At 38.0% G+C, this 3,282-nt stretch overlaps 1 pseudogene; it reads right to left on the bottom strand.

Annotated features, from left to right (window-relative positions):
- Positions 1-2,633: 2,633 nt before the first annotated feature.
- LOC126203073 (5S ribosomal RNA) lies at positions 2,634-2,751 on the bottom strand (annotated as a pseudogene).
- Positions 2,752-3,282: the final 531 nt, after the last annotated feature.

The raw sequence follows: 3,282 nt of genomic DNA, 5'->3' as shown, positions 1-3,282 counted from the left end.
CTCCTGCTACTGAGGTAGCTATTCTGGACGTCGCATATCAAGAACCCCAGAGAAGTATGCATAGCGTAGCAAGGCAGCTGCTGGCCTCGCAAAGCACAAACATTGATGTGCTTCATGAGCATAGGCTTCACTCCTATCATTATTCTTTCATGCAACACTTACATCTTTCGCACTGCCATCTGCAGATCCAATTCTGTGAATGGTTCCAATAATAACAGGAAGCAAACAAAGATTTTATTAACACTGTAATATGGTCAGATGATGTAGTGTTCACTTGTGAAGGGGTCTTCAATATGCATGATGCACAACATTGGTGTGACATTAGACCTCACGTCACCCTAGATCATGGATATCAATTTTGCTTTGGTATCAGTGTCTGGCTAGAATATTGGGAGGCCGGAGTTTGGGTCCCTGCTTGTTGCCTGACCGGTTGACTGCACAAAGGTAACATGCATTCCTCTCAAAATATTTGCTTGGTGCAATGGAAGATGTTCCACTTCATGTTCAGCAGAGGCTATAATTCCAGCATAATGGTGCATCTCCACATTCTGGAATTAATTTGTGATGGTATTCGGACATAATATTTCCAGGGCAATGGTTCGGACAGGGAGATACAGTTGTATGGCCTCCATCTGCACGTGACCTTAATCATGTGTATTCTACTATGCTGATGCATGCAGAAGAAGTTTGCGCTCATGTTGCACTTGTATCTGTGGATGCAGCCATGTTGCGAAGAGTTCAGAGCTGTATGATCCAGAGAATCACACAATGTTTAGACATGCAGAGGGCGTTGCTTTGAGCATCTGCTCTGAGGACAATGTACTGTTTTGTAAACATCATTTGGTCATTAACACAGAAATTATTATTGTCACTATTTGTCGAAGTGTTACATCTGACCAAACATACTGCATGTAGTATAAATGAATAATAGATTTTGAGTTATATAACTGTGCTATCATCTTTAGAACCTCAAAACTGGTATTGTTTTCGTAGTTATTCTGTGCTATGACAGGTCACTTGTTTCAATTTCTGACTCGTCTGACCATATTTTCGTTATGTTCACCAATACAAAAAAATGGCTCTGAGCACTATGGGACTCAACTGCTGTGGTCATAAGTCCCCTAGAACTTAGAACTACTTAAACCTAACTAACCTAAGGACAGCACACAACACCCAGCCATCACGAGGCAGAGAAAATCCCTGACCCCGCCGGGAATCGAACCTGGGAACCCGGGCGTGGGAAGCGAGAACACTACCGCACGACCACGAGATGCGGGCTTCACCAATACAAGACACATTGCTATGTAAGTATCAGACACATGCGGCATAATAAATGTTACACACAACAGTGTTATATGGATGACTGAAATTGGCAAATAAAAACAAATACACCTTGAGCCAGAATCAAACCCTTGACGTCCTGTATGCTAACCCAAAGTGTTATCCAGTGCACCAAATGCACAAATTTACTCCTATATGCTGACAGAGGTAGTCAATGTGCATGTGATTACAGTGTTGGCGGATTGCCTATTTTTAATGTCCAATTACTACCAGAAAATTTGCAGGACAATAATTAGTGTTTCGTTTTATTTTAATGGTAGTTATTGTTAATTCATTGTAATGGATTACGAAAATTACTTTTCTGCCTGTTTATGTGAAACATGCCCTCTTTACGATACTTTGAGATCCAAATGATAAAGTTCTAAGATGCCATGGCATTTTGAAGATGTTTTGGTAGCATAATCAGTACTCTATTAATTAGGGGCTGTAATGAATTACTTGTTGAGAAATCAGCTGCCCCTTGAAAAATTTTAGAGTTTTACTTTGAATCAACAGGCCCAAATTTTTGTTTATGGCTGGAAGAGCCTATGTAGTTTGACATTTTCTTTTTATGTAGCTTTTTTATAGTATTTTTATATTAATTGAAATTTATTTTTTGGGGATGAATAACTAAACTCTTAATTAATAATCAGTAATTTATGTTTATTGTAAACCATAATTTATCATCATCAGATTAAATTACCTTAGTGATAACAGTGTGATTGTTTTCAACATTTCATATTGACTAAGAAGATTCCAGTGTTGGATTAAGAAAAATTCTTGGTGCTGGAGCCCAATACTTAGGTCTGTTGGATGCTTAAATTCTTACATCATCTGACTTCAGACTGGTGTGAGTCAGGTTTGCTCCTATCACATTACTATAAAAGGTCAAGGTGGGTAAAATACTTTTTATATTTTTCATTAAAGCTGATTAAATATTACCTTTACACATTAATGTATTAAATAGATAATTTTTTATGTAGATTATTTATTTACGTTTATTTTGAAGTTTCTTCTTGCAGATATTTTTGTTGTAACTAAAAATTGAAAAAACTAAACTGTGTCTGAACAGGCCTTGGAAGGCCCAATGGTACCGACTGGCCATCGTGTCTGAACAGGCCTTGGAAGGTCCAATGGTACCGACTGGCCATCGTGTCATCCTCAGCCCACAGGAGTCACTGGATGCTGATATAGCGGGGCATGTGGTCAGCACATTGCTCTCCCAGCTGTATGTCAGTTTACGAGACTGGAGCCGCTACTTTTCATTCAAGTAGCTCCTCAGTTTGCCTCACAAGGGCTGATTGCACCCCACTTGCCAGCAGCGCTCGACAGACCAGATGGTCACCCATTCAAGTGCTAGCCCAGCCCAACAGCACTTAACTTCAGTGATCTGATGGGAACTGGTGTTACCACTGTGGCAAGGCCAATGGCTTTGTTTTAACTAGTGAAACTTTTTTAAAACTGTTAGAGTGAAAGGTCTTAGGTTACATTCACATTTGAAAAGGTCCTAATAAGGTAGAGTTTGATGGTATTACAAAACGTTATAGTGATGAAGTTAATTCGTTTGTGAGGGGGGGAACTATTCCTACCATAACAAATTGTTTGCCTTATTAATTTCCCACTGTTTTGAATTTGAAAATTTCTTTAGCTGCTTGGGAAATTTGTCTTTCTTCAACTTATGTGTTTTTCTTAGGTTTTCTTACTTTTCTATTTTGTATTAGAATAAGTGGTTATACTGTGATAATGGTGGTTTTCATCAAATTTAAATTGTTGTTCATTAGGTTCTTTACTTTCTGTTGCTTGAACTGTTTCATACTAAATTAGATTATCTGTGGCTTTAGTGTATTTAATAATTTTAGTAGGTGGTTTTAACATATTTGATTTTCCAAATTATTAATTATATTGTTGATCTATTGCTATTCATTCCCCTTAGCTTTAGTATGCTTTGATTCATGTTTAGCC

The sequence above is a fragment of the Schistocerca nitens genome, chromosome 1, assembly GCF_023898315.1.
Source record: "Schistocerca nitens isolate TAMUIC-IGC-003100 chromosome 1, iqSchNite1.1, whole genome shotgun sequence".
NCBI classification, from domain to species: Eukaryota; Metazoa; Arthropoda; class Insecta; order Orthoptera; family Acrididae; genus Schistocerca; species Schistocerca nitens.
Note: the sequence above shows the minus strand (reverse complement) of the source record. Positions and strands in the feature narration are given on the sequence as shown.